This window comes from Pangasianodon hypophthalmus, chromosome 18, assembly GCF_027358585.1.
Source record: "Pangasianodon hypophthalmus isolate fPanHyp1 chromosome 18, fPanHyp1.pri, whole genome shotgun sequence".
Lineage (NCBI taxonomy): Eukaryota > Metazoa > Chordata > Actinopteri > Siluriformes > Pangasiidae > Pangasianodon > Pangasianodon hypophthalmus.
Window position 1 is genome coordinate 10,643,527 of NC_069727.1, and position 19,274 is coordinate 10,662,800.

Here is a 19,274-nt window from a genome sequence, read left to right on the forward strand (position 1 = left end):
TCTTCCAGCTATTAAAATCAGGACACTGATGGGGCATGGATATGTGGAATATGTCAGACTGAGGGAGAGAGAAATCACATTGTGCTCTTGTGGTACAGATATTCATATTCTTCTTAGGTATTTGATTATTGAATATGTGTATAGGGCAGTTGCTAGTAACTCAAAAGACAAATCTCACATGCTAGAATGTAAAATTGGTCAAATTATGTAATTACATCATATTCATATGCCATAAAGCTTTCTGTAGAGTATACAAAAGAATATCAGCGTTGACCTCGTTGACCCAATACTTGTGCACAGCAGTGTTGTATCAGACAAAGACTCTTTTCACTACAGACAGCAAAGCCTCGGCTTTAGATGCTTCTAAACAGCAAACGGACCATTCAGAATAAACCGGCAATTTTGTTGGCCCACTAACCAAAAACCCTTTCTGACTGGATCAGGATAAAGAAAAGCTACACTCACAACTTAATTGCTAGTTTTGTATCCACAACAGAGTTTTCCATAGAGCCCTGCTGATTTGAGGAACCATGGACTTCCAGACTAAAAGAAATGGTACTATCCCTGCACCCTAACATAACTTACCACCCCAGAAAAAAAACAACTTAAGTGTCCCTGGTCTGGGGATTTTTTTTGTTTTACTTTTTAAGGTTTTTTTCCCTGTGTGAATTGAGGTTTAGAGCTTTAGACTTACAAAACAGGGCCGTAATGATTTTCTGCACAGGTAAAAGATATTCTGCAATATATCATACTGACAGCATCAAGTTAGCTCACCATTGAAAGAAGGGAAAGAAAATCGGATCATTATGCATGCCTAAAAATAGTCTTTTGTTTTCCTCTCACACAGCCTTCTCCTCCCTCTTTTCCTTTTATCTGCTGCCTCACAACATATAGTCCCTTTCTGCTGCTTGACTGTGCATCTGGTTCACCTCATGTCTCTTTGTGAGCATTGTGCGTAAGCTCAGGACACAACAGGCATGAGCAAATAGTGAAAACAATGACCAGTATAACTGTAAATGTGGTCAGTATACAATGACCTTTGTATTAATATACTTTGTTTACTGTAGATGTTATTATATTTTTTGACAGTAGAGGGCAACACATTTACACAATTTAAATCCTTTCATTGACTCTATGGCATCTATGTTTACTTCATTTCTTACTTTTTTCATAGTATGGATTTCAGTATGTTCCTGATTGACTGACTAACAATATTTCGTAAAACTGAAAATCAGTATTGATTTCACCTGCATATAATACAAAACAGTTACAGCTGTTATGATGTTGTCTTCTTCCATCCAGCCATTTTTCAAAATTTGGTGAATAGGAGTGTGACAGCTCCATTGAGAGTGAGAGAAGTGCAGGATTATTGCTGTTCCACCCGAACAAAGGGCTCCAATTATAGAATACGCAGCATGTAAAGTGTGCAGGCACAGACCTGTCTCATTTTCCATGACAGCCATCATTATTCTTCACCCCCCACCCCCTGCTCATGCCTGTATAGAAAGTGAGAAGGCTCTGAGAAGGACAGTGCATGCATGTATAGGTGTGTGTCGGGTGTGTTGGAGATGCTAGCAGTAGAGATAAATAAATGAGGGGAGAGAAATAGAAAAGAGCATCTGTACAAGTCCATGGGGCAAGGACAACACTTTCACCCCTCAGACATGTTAGCACAATCATAAATCAGCTGAGACACACACACATACACACGCACACACACACCTTCAATTACTGCAGCTAATTTATGCTATGCTAACACTTACATTCCAAGCGAACCTTTTGGGAACCTCAGTTTTTTTCCATTATACCATTTTCCATGTGGGGACCAACCAAATGTCCCCACAAGGTCAAACTTGTAAAGTGTTGGTATCCTTGTGGGGACATGTGGACCCCACCAAGCTATCAAGATATAAAAACACACACACACACACACACACACACACACACCAAATGTCCCCACAAGGTCAAACCTGTCAGGTGTTGGTATCCTTGTGGGGACATGTGGACCCCACCAAGCTATCAAGATATAAAAACACACACACACACACACACACACACACACACACCAAATGTCCCCACAAGGTCAAACCTGTCAGGTGTTGGTATCCTTGTGGGGAAATGTGGTCCCCACCAAGCTATCAAGATATCGAAAAAAAAAACAAACATGCCCACAGTGACACACACACACACACACACACACACACACACACACACACACACACACACAACAACAACAACCAAATGTCCCCACAAGGTCAAGCCTGTGGTATCCTTGTGGGGGCATATAAAAACATGTCACCCCACCCCACCCCTAGATCACCACAAATTTAACAGATTGTTTAACGGTATAATGCACACTGCGATCCTTCAAGTTTTCTCAAACTCATGATGGCCACTTGAGGAAGATTTGAGAAAAACCTCCTGGGGTTTTAAACGACGCAAAAACAGTGATCATGAGCTTAAGGCAGGAAGGGAAGGGATTGCTTTTGTTCCAGCACAGTCAGAGAGAGAGAGAGAGAGAGAGAGAGAGAGAGAGAGAGAGAGAGAGAGAGAGAGAGAGAGAGAGAGAGAGAGAGAGAGAGAGAGAGAGAGAGAGAGAGAGAGAGAGAGAGGAAGGAGTAGTAGAAGGGTGTTTTTTTTTCTTCCCATTTGGGAAAACTTGTAGGAATGCTAACGAGCGATGGTCATTTCCGTTTTATGATACACTAATGAAGCGGTCCCGATAACCACGCCCACTCACTCTTAATCATTCATAACTTTTTTTCAGACGACGCGCTGGTTCTCACTCGCTAATTTGCATTCGGTGTTTTGTGTTTGGAGTGTGACACGAACGAACTCGGTCCTCCGCAGCCTATCAGAGAAGTGCTCGGGGGAGAGGCGAGTTTTGTTGCCCTCCTGCTCTCCTGCTCTCCGGGGCGAAGCTGCAGTCAGACCAGTTTGGGGAGAACTGTTTGTTAGCTATTAGCTTCTCAACCAGGTGCACTGCACATCCGCCTCATTTCTGCCTACCTGTGCGTCATGTGATCACGGAAAAGCCCCGGTTTCCTTCGCCAGAGAGAGAGAGAGAGACTGTGAGTGAGTGAGTGAGTGAGTGAGTGTCTTGTAGCGTTGCTTGCCTCTAGTCCCGGCATTTTCCAGGAACGAAAAAAGGACCGTTTTCCCCCCCGTCACGTAACTGAAAGGATAATGTGAAGTTGTTTTGAGCACAGGATTGGGCTTCACTGTTTCTGAAGACTGCCTGCGCGTCGCGAGAACTTTCAAAGGTGAGCACGCGCGTTACTTGTTTGTTTGTTTGTTTGTTTACTGTATTGTTCCCACGTAACGTTCTCATTACAAATGCGACGCATTTACACGCACAGAAAAGTGTTTGCTATCTATCCTAATCACTTTTATCTTCTCACAAACTTATTTCTTTAATAATAATAATAATAGTAATAATACTAATAATAAAAACCTTGTTTAGGTTTCATGACTTTGATGCGAGTTTCCTGGCTGCATTCAGCACTGATTGATTAGGCTACATTTTGAGGTAATCTGAAACTAGGAATGCTAAAGCGCTATTTTGTGGAGCTTGATTTATCATCTGTAGTCTATTTAACGCGGCGTAGCTTCAGCTTCCGGTTCAGTGTAAATATTTCAGATAAAAGTGCCAAGTTGTTGTTTACAGTGCCATGAAAATTAAACTACAGCCTGTTGTACAAGCTACAGTGTTTGTAAGTTTTGCTAGCTGGATTAGGCTGGTTTAACCCAGTACTGAAGTAAGACTGGACATAGTTGCTAGTGTTCTGTCTAGACAGGACTGAAACAGGTTTGGCTTTTAAAGAATTAAAAAACAAAAAAAAGTCTGAACATGTTAAACATGTTTGTGGTATTCTACACATTTAAAGCGAGGAAGTCTTTAGCCTCAGAAATGTCTGTGTATTTAATGTTTGTTTAAATTCCTGAAGGAAGGCGGTGCTACAGAACAAGCTACAGAAAATTTGATTTTTTCACATTCCTGCACATAAAACCTGTTTGTTTTTGTTTTTGTTTTTGTTTCATCCTGCCTCACCATGGCATTTTGCTTAACCAGGACATTTCTTCCATAACAACTTTAGGCTGCACTTAGTTGACTCAAATTACTCAATTTACATTGATTACTTTATCTACTTTGAGTACATTTAATCAATAAAGAATCTGATCTGAGGAAAACATCCATTACAACAAGAAGAAAATGTAGGCTACAAACACAAAATCTCCACTTGCAGTAGTTATTAACTCTATTAGCATGATTTTATCATCTCTGTCTCTAAATTGTAATAGGTTTGTGTGATCCGTGTCTTTCTCTTTAGTTCCCTCATATACAGTGACCTTTACAAAGAAATAAAATAGTCTAATGTGGTTCTAATCTGGTTGAGCACTAGGCTGTGGATAATGGGTTTTCTTGTGTAATTCTCATTGAGATGACTGAGATGTAAGGTTCTGTATTAGATAAGGAAGATCTTAATGGCTAGTGAAAATGCACATCAGATGGCTTTCTTGGGTGCATTTAAAGGAAAGGAACTAGAAACCATTTCTAATAATGTGTTCTTAGGCATGAATTTGTTACATCAGAGGAAACTGACATCTCAGAAAATACTGGATATGTCAGTACCTTTTAGGACTTTTTCAACATGCTTCATGATCACTGCCTTGAGTATTTGGTAATAAGATCTACCTTTTGTTTTTTCACTTTTACACTGATCTCATTGATGTGCTAAACAGCCTGATCTGCTGTTTTGTACATCATGTCTTCTTCTCTTTCATGTAGTCCTGCTTACAGAGCCTCTGTTTTGTCTTATGTTGAATCATCCTACTGCAGCCATAATATATAACCCATTATACTGGGGTATAATTTTTATACATGGCTGAGATAAAGATTAAACATTGCTGGAATTGAAAGCTACGCTGTACAATTTTAAGGGCTGTGTTAAACTCAATTTACATTTCATCAGCTCTCTGAAAATTAGATAAAAGTAATCAATGAAGATGATGATCTGAGAAAAACATCCGGCTTCTGAGACGGTCCCAAGCATACTACAACTAATAATAATCAACATCATCATCATCTTTGGACTGAATGTGTTAACCAACAGCACACAGATACAACCTTGCATTTCCAGCAGTCATTTTGTGCAAAATAAACTCAAATATTGTGAGTGAATTTGGAAAGAAAAAGTTGTACCACACAGGAGGAAAGGCCAGGAAGATATCGTTAACTTCATCTGTCATCTTTTCTTATTTCTCACATGTTTTGTTATTGTTATCGTATAATCCTACGTAATTCCTGCCAAAACGGAAAGATGGCTATCTGTGATTTCCTCTACCGCTTTCTTATGCAGTATTTGCATTTTTTTGTCGTTTGCTTAGATTCAGCCAAATAGTGTTCACATGTAACAACTTTCTTGGAACTAAAGCATGCACCTGTCTTCATTCTTGCTATCTTTGGAGTAGTGTTGGAAGGGAGGGTGCTATGCTGCTTTTGTGGTACCTTGTAAGTAGTAATTTGCAAGTTGTAATAATGTCATTTCCCACCTTGGCACATTCCATGTGTGAAGTGGGAGGGGGGCACCATGGACGCCTCCATAAAAGTGTGTCTTCTGTTTGCTATGTCACAGCACATGAAGCTCATAAAACCCTTCTTTAACTACTCTTTTACAGTTACAGGCCTGAGTGGCTATTGGTATTGTTCTACTCTAGTGAACTTCAAACATTCATGCAACATTTTGGACTGTAATTGCAGTACAGCAACAACAGTGGAGTAGCTTAGCAACAAGCTAGTGGACAATAGTGAGTGGCACTAGCAACAAGCTAACTGGCTAACATTAGTGATAACTCTAATATTGATGATTACCTTCTCAAATCGCTTGATATTACCTTCTCAAGCGATTAGTATGATCAGTGTTATAGATTTAACCAAGTATCGTGTCTGTATATTAACTGATCTAAAGCCAATACTGTTATAAACTCATTTGAAAGTAGACAAGAGGAACATTACACTGTTCACCGTGTGAGCGGCCATGTTGATTTTACATCACTCCATACACAGGGAAGGAACTGGTACTTGAGATTATTACCCCAAGTTGATAAGTTGATATTCCAAGTTGACGGGGTGTTTTCTGTAGCTTTTACCAGTCGTGGACAGGGAATTACAAGTTGCAACTTCACCTCGAACGCAACATTACTTTTTAGCAGTTAGCATGCTCTTGCTAACAAGGCTACAGTTAACATAACGCAGTGTAGCTTTAACTGGATTTTGACCTGTTGAATGTTGCCTAGATTGTATCAAGGTCACATTTGATGGTTTCCAGTCAGGTACCTGCTGTACACATTTTCACTTTCATGTCTCTGTCACAGTAATGTGTGTTTAAGCCTAACCTCATGACTGGACAGATTGCGTAGATCCCTGAATAAGACGTGCAGGCGTGAGGAAGGTAAAAAGTCAACATAGGCTTTGAAGTAAATATGATTTAATGGATACTGGCATTTTGTATAGTGCTTGTTTAAAGATTGTTTTATTGCCACAAATAAACAGTTGCTTAGGTTGTATATGTTCTCTGATTCAGTCCTATGCTTGTGTTAGTTTCAATTTGGAGCACATTCTCCAGTTTCTTCCTTGGCAGATTGACATAATAAATTGACATGGTCTTATTCCTGCCTCACACCTTCGGATAGGCTTTGGATCCACCAGGATAAAGCTGAAGATAAATGTATTTGAGTATTGCTAGTGAGATCCAGAAGAGGAAATGCTTCTGGCCAATTAGGGCCCGCATGCAGCCATCAAATGCAGAGAGGGAGCAAGCTTTTATTTTCTCTTTTTTTTTTTTTATTTCTCTTCATCTGTGGGAGCGATCGTGAGTAATGTCTTTTTGTTTGTCTTTCAAACCAAGAAATATGGCCAAAGAAAGCCAGTAATTTCATGCATTTCCTGTGGATACTTGTGCGCTGCTCACTCTGAGCCTGTAAATGGATTGCTTACATGTCCGCTGTTTGTGTGTACTGATTTTAATGAAGCCCAAAAAGCAGATGGAGTAGTATAGTTTATATTATGACTGTGCACATTTGTGTTTTGCTCAGTTCTGCATGGTCCTTTTGGCCTCCTAAATCTAAGCAGTGGACACTTCCTCAATCATCCCCACTTCCTGAGTAACCTCCCATCTAAGAGCTCATCAGAATGGCCTTTGCCTGCTTTTTGGAACCTTTTATTAGTGTTTGTTTACAGTCAGGAGCAGGGCTGATGTGGATTAGCGTGTTATAGTCAGTAAATTGTGTACAGCTCTTATTTTTGTCCTAAAAAACCTCTTCCACAAGCAATCAACCCTGTTCCCTTGTATTTCTTTTGGATATCTCATGCATGATGGCTTTCTATGTTAGATTACAATATCGCAAAAGAAATCATCTAGTCGTAGTGAAAAGAACTCAAGTCCTCGCATTCAGCAGCCTGCGAGCTCTAATTCCAGCCTGTGTTAAGCAAATGGGTATTCATTGGTGGGTCGTACTATGCACAATGGAAAAAGCGAATGAAGGTTGGTGTTTGCAGAGGATACGGTGCCACGGCACAATGGGAGCGACAAGCAATTTTCTCCTCAAATTAAGTTCATTTCCTCCAGCACATAGTTTCTCATTATTGTGTTTAATTGCTGAAGATGAGATGCTTTTTCGAGGTGTGGGAGAGAGGCATGTCTGGACATGAGCTGCATTGGTGTAATGTGTGTATCTAGATCTGATCTGATCACTAACTGACACTAACTGCCTTACAGAGCCAAAGGTGAGAAGTGATGACATTTCTAGTCAATGTGATAAAAGGAAAAAAAATCCACCTCGAGCATATTAATCTTTGTAATTGACATGTGATATGTGATTCAGTGGCATCCAAGATTAACTTTGTAATGAAAATCTGGTTTGATGTTTAAGTATAATCATTTTTTAATGAAATTTTTATTATATTGTTTTATAAAATTTTCAAGTTTGGCATGGCTACAAAGTGGGAAAAACCATGGATGCCTCCAAGAAAGCTTGTCTTTTTTTATTTTTTTAAATTTCTTTTAGCAAAAGGCTAACCAGCTAATACTAGTGATCATCAGTTTATTATGTATTAATATTCTCTGTACAGTGTTGTAGATCTAACCAACTCATATGTCTAAATGAATCTAAAGTAAATTCTGCTGTAAACTCATTAGTAATAATGAAGTGATATTTTAATTTCTGTTGATGATGTGAGCAGCCATGTTGATGTGATATGCTGAACTCGGGGTTGAAGAGACCGTCCCAATTTTGCAAGTAGGAAAGCAGGAATTCCAAGTTGAAGGGCATTTTCTTCATTTTTTTCCTGGCCAGAGTTCGAGAAAGCTCGAGTCCAACTCGAGTATTAGCCCTTGCTTCATCTCTACCTAAAGAGACTGATGCAGCAGCGCTTTAATCCTTTAGTCCTTCCATCTCATTGATCACATCTGCATTGCATTCTGGAACTTTGAGTCCAAAATTTGCTGTCTTCTGTCCTCCTCTGTTAGATTTCTCATTAATATGACATGCTGAAAAAGAGCTAGCAGCAGAATCTGTCAATGACAATTTTTTTCTCCTGGTAAAGTCATGGGAACTGCACATCAGCATGGCACACAAATGCTAACTTCTCAAAGGAAGGAATACGGAAAATAGGAAAATAAGGAAAATAGAGCACTCACTGACACATTAGCAATCTAAGAACATTATAAATATTTCAGTACTAACATATTTAATGTGTTTCAGTGTGGAGATTTCCTTTAATCCTGTGGCACAACAGCTGTTTTGGTTCTGTAATCCAGCACACTGAGATTTAAATGAACTGTTGTCTGTTAGGGTAAAATGCAAACTATATCTCTACAGTGAACCTTGTAGGGAAATTACAGCCTTTATTAAAGGTCTGCTCATTGTAGGCTGCAGCTTTTGTCTGTCAACATGAGGATCAAAGAAATGTCCATGCTAGGAAAAGAGTGTGCCATCACGAGAAAGCAAAGTTAGAAAAACTGCATCAGGCACAGTGGTTGTGTTTAAGATCAGCTGTTTGGTACATTGCTGAGAAGCAGGGACACATTGGTGAGAAGTGCGTGAGGAGCAATGGCAAACACATGTCGAGAACAGAATGGCAACATCTGTTGTTTTGTTTTGCCTTTGGTTTTATCCTGCCTTCATTTTGGCAGGAGTTTTAAAAGTTCAGCAGTAGTCACAATAGTTATCATTTTTCACTCAGCCTTTTCATGCTGCAGCTATTCTGAGGAAACTACTGGGACTTGCAAAGTTTGCCTCACTTTGGATTTTAAAGCACTGACAAACCTGATAAACATTTCAGGGAATTCACTCAGTTGCTTTTCTTTTTCATTTCAGTTTCACAACTTCTGAATGTCCTCTGATGAAGATAAAGTTAAGATAATAGGAAAATTTGATTCATTCTCCCTGTTATCTGTGAGATACGCATTTCCTCAGACTGAAAAATATTTACTGAATTACAGCAATAACTACTGGGGTCAGGCGTGTGTACTTGCTTCCATTGTCTGATCTGTGCTTTGTTGTGTTTTGCTTGATAATGTATCTGCACTATTTAAATATGTCACTAAATAGGCATGTCTTATCTTGTAGTCAGCTGTTGTGTTTGTGTTTTACAGTACCAGTGCTGGACAATTAGTGGAAACAGTGAACTATTACAAATGCCCAGAAATGTCAGGTCTTGTGGTGTCTGTGCTGGAGCGGTTTTGGATATAGTTTTGGCCTGCACAATTAATTGAATTGAATTACGATCATTTTTGGCTTTCTCAAGTAATTAAACATAATCTACTTTGATGAGCCTAATCATGTATTAATTAATCTCCAGTAACCACTTTATTCTGGTCAGGATCATAGAGCCTATGGACACTGGACATGAGGTAGCAATATACTGGATGGAACGCCAGTCTATCACAAGACATCATGAACAAACATTCACACACTAATTTATTGTAGCCAGTCCACCTACTGGCATATTTTTGGGAGGTGAGAAGAAGCCCGAAAACACAGAGGAAACCCACATGATTATATGGAAAGAACATGCGAAACTCCACAAACCTGAGCTCATACTGCCTTGACGAGCTTAGCTTAAGTTAGCTAATGTTTGATAACAGTGTTTATTGGTGTATTATGCTACATTCGATACACTCTGAATTCACGTTTGGGAACTTGGGATGGTCTCACCAGCTCTGAGTTCAGCAAGCTATGTCAACATGGCTGCTCAGAGTCATGAGTAAACAGTAAACGAAGTAGCACTTCTTACATTTAAATGACTTCTGCTGTATGCACAAGTATGCACAACAGTATTTGCTGTAGATCTGTCAACAAACACTAAAAACACAGTTCACCATTTTGAGGAGGAAAATATACTTATATATCGCTTACAAAAGACAAACACGGAGTCGTCCGTGGTTTTTTTTTTTTTTTCCCACTTTGTTGCTCGAACCACGGAATGTCATTCTTACAATTCATATTCATAAGTCGCACTTTGAGTTTTTATTTATATTAATCAATTAAAGGATACTCAGTTAATCAGGTAAAGTGCATTAAAACTACTTTGTTCCTAAACTGACAGAACTGTGATTTTTAATCATGGTATGATATATAATCATTAGAGACTCTAACATCGTGAATTTACTTTCACTTGAACACGACTGTATCAGTGTTCATGTGTATACTTGTTTGATCCACGTCATACATCCTGCTGCAACACTGCATGCTGATCGTGTCACATGGACAAGTCTAACTCATCTGATCAATCATTAACCTTGTGGGTAGATAAATGTTATCATGCACGAAGATTAAAGAGAATATCCTCAGTGACCTATCCAGTGTGTGAGGACTTTCTGCTGACTGGTGACTCTATTAGTGTGCTGGCTCTAAAGAGTGTGACCAGAGCCAGAATGTGATAAAGTAGGACAGGCTGAGGGGTGGTGGGCTTCAGTGTGTGTGTGTGTATGTGTGTGTGTGTGTGTATTTGAGAGAGAGAGAGGCATAAGCTTGTGGATGGTGCCAGCAGTGTTTTCACTCCGTCATGTTCAGGCTTACACTCATTCTCCTGTGCATGAGTGACTGCTGGAATTTCTCTCTGTGATTTACTCCGATACAGTTCTACCAAGGTGAGCCAAAAAAGGTATTGGACTACATCTACTGTAGCTGGGTGTTTATCGGTCCCTAAGGAGTATTCATTTGTCTGAAATTACATATTACAGTACATATTAATAAGTAATAACTTGTTTGTAATTGAATTCTATAGCCTTGGAGGGAAGCAGAGTGCAGAGTCAGCCATGATGCAGCTACATGTATCAGCCAGTGTACACAATACAGAAAAATCATGAACTGGACACAGACTAGGATTTTTTTTTTCTTTTTTTTTTTCCTAATTTTTTCCTGTCTAGTTACGGTTAACATGTGCCCAGTTTAGCCTCAGATTCCTGTTCTTGGCTGACAGGAGTGGAACCTGACATGGTCTTCTGCTGTTGTAGCACATTTCACCTCGAGGTTTGACATGTGCGTTCTGAGATACTTTTCTGCTCAGCACAGTTATAAAGAGTGGTTATTTGAGTTAGTGTAGGCTTCTGTCAGTTCAAACCAGTCTAACTATTGTCTTCTGATCTCTCTCATCAAGTTGTTTCCACCCACAGAGCTGCTGGATCACTGGATGTTTTGTTTTTTTTTGCACCATTCTGTGTAAACTCTAGAGACTGTTGTGTGTGAAAATCTCAGGAGATCAGTAGTTTCTGAAATACTCAAACCAGCCCATCTGGCAGCAACAATCATGCCACAGTTAAAGTCATTGAGAGTGCTGATCTTTCCCCATTCTGATGTTTGATGTGAACATTAACTGAAGCTGCTGACCTGTATCTGCATGATCTGCGTTATACTGCTGCCACATGATTGTGATTGACTGATTGGATAACTGCATAAATGAGCAGGTGTGCAGGTGTTCCTAATAGCTTTGTAATACAAATGTGAGAAATAATCCAGAACCTTCAAATTTAGTGAAGGGTATGTTCATTTTGGCATTTGTCTCCATCCTTGTTCATTCCACTTGTTCAGGGAAGCAGGCACACTATCAGTGTGTCTCAGCAAAAGAAGCAAGTCTGAGTGTGATACGTCTTTTTGACAGGCTATGCCGAACTTGTTTAAGAACCCTCACCACTCACTGGCACAAAGAACCGCAGCTACAGTGTGGACAGATCTGTTACAAATCACTGCTTACAGATGTGGCATAAATCAGGGAATTTCATTAAAACCTTGCTCCTGTGCAGAGCCTCAGATAGGGTTCAGAAAAGCAGTTCCATTTTTTCCCCCCTGCTTTTATGGAGACCAGAGCTAGGAAATTGAGTTCACTGAAAATAGTATGTGCCATACTGCCTTTAAATGCACCTTATTTTAAGTGTGTTCATTTGGACATTGACCACAGTAGTGTAATCACATGTTTGTCCATACACAGTCTCCATTCTGAGCCTACTCGGTTCCTGCACAGATTGCCAGGACAACTGGAGGAAGTTACAGTCACAAGCGTGAAGTCAGTCAAGTTCTTCTGGTTTTGCAGAGCTTCAGAGGAGCAGAGTTCATGTTGTGGTTGCTCAGTCTGAGATCGCTTTGTTTGGAGCTTTCTTCACCTCAGCCAACAAGTTATCTTGCATAAATATAGCTCTGGGACGGTATAGAATAAGTCTCTTTGTGCAGTGTTTTTATTAAGGCCCACAGCTTTCTCTAGCACAAAGGTGCCTTTTTAAAGTCTGCACGAAGTGGCTTGAAACGTGCAGCGTTATTCGATGTGTTGAGGTAATTCCACTGAAAGAGGAAGTCAGGGCGACATGTCGAGATACCTTTAAGGCTAACATATTCATACTAAAAGCCACAAAACTTCAATTTCTTGGGGACTTTAAGAGTGTTAAGAAAAGGAGAACCATGGGCTGCATTAATTATTTAGTGCTCGGTGGTTTTGTGGAGATTTCAGGGCCTACATCACCCCTGGAATGCTGTTATTGTAGCACATTGCTGTGGTATGCAATAATATTAAACCGCTAACCATGGTACAGCTGCTGACCTAATGTTCTATATTTCCCACGGTTCTATCTAACTAAATATACTAACAAAGATGGAACAAGACACAGCAAGGTACTATAATTTAAGTGATTAATAACAAGATGTTTGATTTTTAGCATGGTACAAATCTCCAATATCTTTGAAAGAGTATGACATTTAAAATATTTTTTAAAAAAAGCATTGAAGTGTATTCATATCCATATTTTGATGAACTCTTTGGTAATCTGGTAATCTCTCTGGAAGCCTCAGCCTTAGACGCTCCAAACACGTCTAAGTTCTTTTAGACACTTTTCTGGCCATGAACCTCACAATCTTGAAGGTTGCAATCTGATTGGCTCTCCACACATCTGTGTACTGGTTTGTTCAGATCGTATTTTAAACACACACACAAAAGAATCACTGACTCAACTGAGCAGTTTTGTTTAGAGAGAGATGTAGAGAGATTTGTTTAAAAGAAGGTAAATGAGATCATTACATTTGCTGACATGTTTTGGAAAGTAAGTAGTTCTTATTCATGTTTTGTGTTGCGATGTATCAGACTCGCGAGCAAAAGCTGGAGATCTCACCTGCTAGACTAGGTAATAGCCAACACCGACTTCCATACATGCCGCCGTATAGTTTATGTTTGGTGTTTTATCCTGACAATCTACACAGATATACCTCCAGCTACACATACTTTGACGCTGATGTAAAATAAAGTTTGCGCAATAGCCCTGACCTCTCTTGTTGAGCAGCATCTGTAATGTGAAATGTAGGCTCAGCTGTTTGTGAGCTGATGATTAATACCACATTTAGAAAGGTATCTTTTTTAAGACAAAGTGCTGCATGTTTTCTACATGTAGTGAAGTATAGCAAAAAGAGTTCAAATCCTCAGAAGGCCCTTTATCTCAGTAACTGAGTGTCTGTGAGGTATCAGTGTGATGATCCTCCTGTGTAGCAACCAAATGTTTGAGAATGATAAACTAATTTTGCAGAACCGAACATGAAGGATGTCAGGGTTTCCCAGACTTACTTCTTTCCATTTGTATTCCTGGCAGTGTTCAGTGTTACATATGGAGGATAGTCGTCTCCTGTATGAACACATGGTCTGTTCTCTCAAAGCAGTCTGTCACAAATACATTAACAGATGGCTGCAAGGATCAGTGACATGGCTCTTGTATTTTTTTTATACAGTTTTTTTTTTTTGGGTTATGCAGGATTATCCAAAGCTGCTTAAGGTGTCTGTTGGGTGGCCAGTTGTGTTTGGGATGTGTAAGGGCTCGTCGCTTGATTAAGCTGCATTCAAGCAGGACATTTTGAGTGCGATAGTGCAGTTAATCCTCAAATAACCCAAATTCCAGTTATTCCCTATACATTTCACATTTATTATTTTTTATCCTCAATAGTTTTTTTTGTTGGATAATGTGGGTTTTACAATTTAACCCTCGTCTGGAATTAATTAAAATGAGGTGTGCTGTTGGAGAAAAATGACGACGTCAGCAACTGGGTGGTGTGATGAGGCCGGTGTCGCAGCATGTATGCGCTTGTTGTGTATCACTTCTGAAAAGCTTAAGTCCTCATGAAATGGCTTCTTAGCTGTGATTTGATTTCGTATATTGACTCATTTCCTTCTGAAACAAGAAGTCAGAGTGACGTTGTGTTGACCCGCTTGACTGACTTGCAGCCAGTGAACAGCCAGTAGCTTTGGAGATATGTCACACCCACAGCAAATCTAAAGCAACCAAACAGTAGCTTAGCGAGCTCGTAAAGAGATTAATGAGAGGCTTTTACATACTTTTAATGACACGTGGAGGTGTATGAAGACAGAATCACGTTCTCATGCAGACTGAGGAAGCGACATTCCAGCATTGAAGAGCCCCAAGCTGGTAAAACTCCTTATACACCGTGACCTGGTACAAATTCCACTCCCTTCGAAAAGAATAAACGCCAACCATTGTTTTATTGTTTGTGGGAAACCGCACAGCCAAAAATGTTTACTGCTAACAAGCTACTACTTTAAAGCAAGACCTACCTCCGGGGGCAGGACATATATGGTTCTGTTGAGCATTTTCACAAAGTTGTGCCTAGATATGAATCATTTTATTTTATTTTATTTTCCTCAGAAGTGATGAACTATTAAAAATTGAAATGAGAATATCTCTAAACTGTTTTTTTTGTTCCCCCCCCCCCCCCCCCCCCCCCCCCCTTCCATCCCCAGCGATACATTGTATTGGTTTGAATAATCCTATGGGAAGGGTATAAAGAGCTCTGAAACACAGTTTCTGATTTCAGACATGGTTAATGCTTATATGTGCAACTCTGCATTTATACAGAAATTCTACTTTGAGGTCTGACTTATTTGAAATCCACAAACTGAAACCAGAGGGCATTCCCACAGTGCTTTATTTTTAGTGCTAATCACTGGAACTTGGCTAATGTTGATCTTTATATGCTAGAGGTAATAAGGGGATTTTTTAAAATAAAATATTAACTATAGCTATTTCACTGCATGGGTATGTGTTTTATGGGAGTTTTCCTGCTGGTTAAACATTAAGAAAGTTCACAATTGTCAGTGAATGTGGCCAAGGCTCAGGCCAGAACCTGTTATCTTGATCTTGACCTTCAAGAGCTTTCCCATAATGATTAAAACCATATTTAGCTAGCTCATTAGCTACTGCATTTTACACTGTGCTCAGACATTAGGATCAAATGCATGATAGACAGAATTTATGGCAGAAATGATGAGTATTTTCAGGTGGGACTAGCAGTCAGGTTTGAGTGCAGTGACTAATACAGGTTTTGTGTAAGCTGTAATTAGAGCTGAGTGATTGTGATGTGAGTTATCAGTTTCTTCTTTAAAGGCTTTTTTGTAAATACTGAATTAAGAAAGCATGTAAGTATGGATGTAGCTTTTCATAATATGGCTTCACGGTCCTGTTGGCCCTTCGTTAGAAAAACCTCAGGGAAGCTTGTATCGTGACACACTGTGCTGGTTGAAGGAGATTAGTGATGTTGATATATTTGCCATATTGCTGTTGCTCATGCCTAACCTGAAAGAGCAGGGTTTCAGGTTTATCGCTGGGATCGAGTCAAAAGAATTGGAGATTAGGAAACAGAAAGAGCAGAAGGAGTATGTGAATGTCTGTGCAGTTTTATTTCCCTCAGTGGTATTTTTGGAATTTTCAGTGTTTGCTCATAATGTGCTGTTTTGATTGGACATTGTTGACTGCATTCACTCTGCTGATCATTCTATTTAAACGTGTGTGTGCATGCATGAAAGAGATAAGAGAGGTGACTGTGGTCAGTTTCATATCTTGATCAGCATTAACATGATGTTTAAATTTTTTTTCCAGACACTGTGTGTTTGTGTTCAAGTCTGAGTCCTTGACTCAGCTTCTGGATCTCATTTCCTGCCTGCTTCTCTTGAAAGCAATACATATCTCTCTCTCTGCCTGTGTCTTGTTCCATGGCTTTGTCTCTCTGATCCCAGTATTTAAAAAGCTACTGATTCTAAACAAAAGCAAATGGTAAAGGTATGAGTTTACACAGCCATCACAGTATAGAGGGTCGCCAGCTCTCATGATTTAGGTGCGCGACTTGTGCTTTCAGGCCCTGTTTCATGCTTGCACACCAATGGTTTAGAAGAAAAAAAAAACATGAGATCAAGTCTAACCTATGATTCAGATAAACTATGGTCAAACCACAAACCAACAATCTTCTAAAAACAGCTACTTACAGTAGGCCTTGAAGATGCTAACGGAAATCTAATGTTTCTTTATTTTCATTGCCAGAAAGAATGGTGCATCATCTTTCTGTTCATCCGAGTAGCACTAGGTTTACGCTCCCTCTTTTTTCATTGGCTGCCACACATTCATTTCTTTTGCTAGGCTTGCTTCAACATGTGAACATCTAATCCCATGTGAACATTAGTGTAAATATGTAACAGAGCAGTAATGTGTGTGAGCATAGCTCACATGTATGTATAATATACGTAAACATGAATTTGTGTTTATTTATCTATCTAACTACTTATTTATTTTGTCAAGCACCACCATTGTTGCTTTTTGTTTCCTTATTCTACTTAATGCTTTGGTAACAGTGCTGAACTACTATTTATGCCAGTAAAGCTGCTGGAATTGAAATTGAATTGACAGACATAGAGAGATAAAAAGAGACTGAGAGAGAGTGCTAGATAGACAGAAAGAGGCATGGAGAGACACAGACAGAGAGATAAAAATGTGTCAGAGACCGAAAGACAACTAGAGAAACGAGAGAGAGGACAGAGACAAAAAGACACACAAAGAAAAGAGGAACATAAGAGAGGAAAGCAGATGGAGATGGATAGAGAGACATGGAGAGATAGAGCGAGACATGGGGTGAGACACAGAGGAACAGGGAGAGGTAGAAAAAGATAGATGATTGAGAGACAGAGAGATATAAACAGAGACAGAGAAACACAGAGACTATATCTGTGACTTTAGCTAATATATATTTTGAGATATAAAAGACACAAAACACACACTGACACTGTATGCTGTAGATTAATAGATAGGTAAATGTAGTTTATTGATTTAGGGGATATTTGACAGCTGTCTAGATTGACTGCTGTTAATTTATAACTTTATAATTCTGTCTGAGAAAAGCTGCAAATGATTCTATTGGGAAATATCCGAGCAGCAAATAACAGAACTAGCAATCAACATGTTCAAATGAAGCCCATGGTGAAACGAACCTGTTTTTAGTTATATATTAGTGTGCGTCTATAGTTGTGGGAAAGGAATGTTCAGCCAATGGAACAATTTATCCACATAAGAACTATAACAGAAGTGACGTGCTGTGAATTTCAGTTAGGCCACACAGAGATCAATTCTCAAAACTCTTAAAGCAGACTTGTGTGGAAAAGCATGTTACCTGATCTGACTGTGCACAGGCACTGCTGATTGCAGCGCGTTCTACAGCAGACCCTCCTCCTGGGAACGACTCAACAAATACAAAAGACACGCCTGTGTTACTGGCATTAAGAGTTTGTGTCGGGGATTTGAATCACTTGGCTGACACCAGTGGAAATGACTATGCCTGTGCAAATACTGTTAACGTTGCTGTTTTCTTACACTTGTAACGTATGAGGATATTTTTGTTATTCTGCTCTCATAATCGCATCCAGACACATCTGCAATGTAGCAGTGATATTTTTCTTTACTGTTGACTCAGCGCGGCATTTCCTTTACCGGTACAATCCCTCAGGGTAATAAAAATCGTTCATTCCTCGGCTCTCTGCTTTCAGTGGATTCATATGGCTAAGGATTTCGCTTTCCCTGCCTGGGATTTTACCAGCTGAGCTGCAAGGCATCCACACAGTTATTATAATCCCAGTCAGCACTTTATGACTAAGTTTTTTTTTTTTTTTTTTTTTTTTTTTAAATTTCTTGCTTTATCTTTTTTTTTTTTCTTCTTTCAAATGCATAAATGTGGTGCTCTTGATTTCCTTAGGCTCTGCCTCAATAACAGCTTACTAAGGCTTTTTTAATTACAAAGTCACACTTGTATAGGACTAAAACTATTAACTATTTTTTTCCTCCCAAACCTGCCCCACACACACACACACACACATATATATGTATGTGTGTATATATATATATATATATATATATATATATATATATATATATATATATATATATATATATATATATATATATATATATACATATATATACATATATATAAATTGGTGTTTGTCTGCAAAAATATGACAGTAACAACAAGTTGAAAATCACTTATTTAACATGTCGCTAAGAGCTGAATCACTTCATTTAACAGTAAAATTTGATTAAGGTTTGATTGTTTTTTGAAGACAAATGATGTTAATATATTAAAAACACTGGCATAATTTTGTCCCTGAGCTTGAGGATTAAGTGCTAGAAAATTGTGTGGTAAAGTGGCGGACGGTGCTATGTGTCAGAAATTTACAAACTGTTGTAAGCAACCCCTGGGACCTAAAGTCAGTTTATTTTAGAATCTCGTGTCCAGAGCTAACACCTCTGCTATATTCAGCCTTATCAGCCATTCACATTCCTCTATGATGAAACTCCCAGTAGCTCCCATCAGCATGGGGTGTGTGTGTGTGTGTGTGTGTGTGTGTGTGTGTGTGTGTGTGTGTGTGTGTGTCAGAGTGAGGGTGGAAATCAGTTTGTTACATAGCC

At 39.2% G+C, this 19,274-nt stretch overlaps 1 protein-coding gene across 2 annotated transcripts in view; it reads left to right on the top strand.

The window, feature by feature from the left end:
* The first annotated feature begins 2,650 nt into the window (after positions 1-2,650).
* The window catches only part of plxnb2a.1 (plexin b2a, tandem duplicate 1), a 97,557-nt gene continuing 80,933 nt past the window's right edge, over positions 2,651-19,274 (top strand). The window contains exon 1 of one of the 2 annotated variants that reach the window (XM_026922855.3): positions 2,651-3,263. The gene's annotated coding sequence lies outside the window, so the exon portion shown is untranslated. Of the gene's footprint in view, positions 3,264-3,309; positions 11,154-19,274 lie in introns of those variants that run through there. The other variant, XM_034313135.2, reaches the window with a different exon arrangement.